Genomic DNA, 480 nt, shown 5'->3' on the forward strand with positions numbered 1-480 from the left:
AACAGGTGGAATTTACGCAGCTCATTTACACACTTTTCCTGAAGATAGAAGAGTTTGTTGAATCTGACGTGACATGTTCGTACGAACTCTTTGTACGGGCAAAAGTAAGAGAAATTTAGGATAAGAATACGAAAATGTTCTTGCATGAGGCCCATTGTGTGTATTTGCACAAAGTATCAGTATAGTAACAGTGTTGCCGATACCAGCCTGAGTTTTACTCGGTATCGGTATCAAATATTACATTGGCAATATCGAACATCACTAAAGAGGAGCAGTATAGCCCATCCATCCAAAAGCTCATCTGGGAAATGCAGAGACAAGACACAGAGTTTCCTAAGAAGTGTTTATTTATGGATCTTATATTTTTCTTTTTTTAAAATAAATGTACTCGCTAACTCAAAGGACGCTTCGATTTTTTTTGTAGCAATTGACACATATGGATGATGTTTCATCTTTGCAAAAAAAATTATTCAAAATAAT

The sequence above is a fragment of the Austrofundulus limnaeus genome, unplaced genomic scaffold (genome assembly GCF_001266775.1).
Source record: "Austrofundulus limnaeus strain Quisiro unplaced genomic scaffold, Austrofundulus_limnaeus-1.0 Scaffold295, whole genome shotgun sequence".
NCBI lineage: Eukaryota > Metazoa > Chordata > Actinopteri > Cyprinodontiformes > Rivulidae > Austrofundulus > Austrofundulus limnaeus.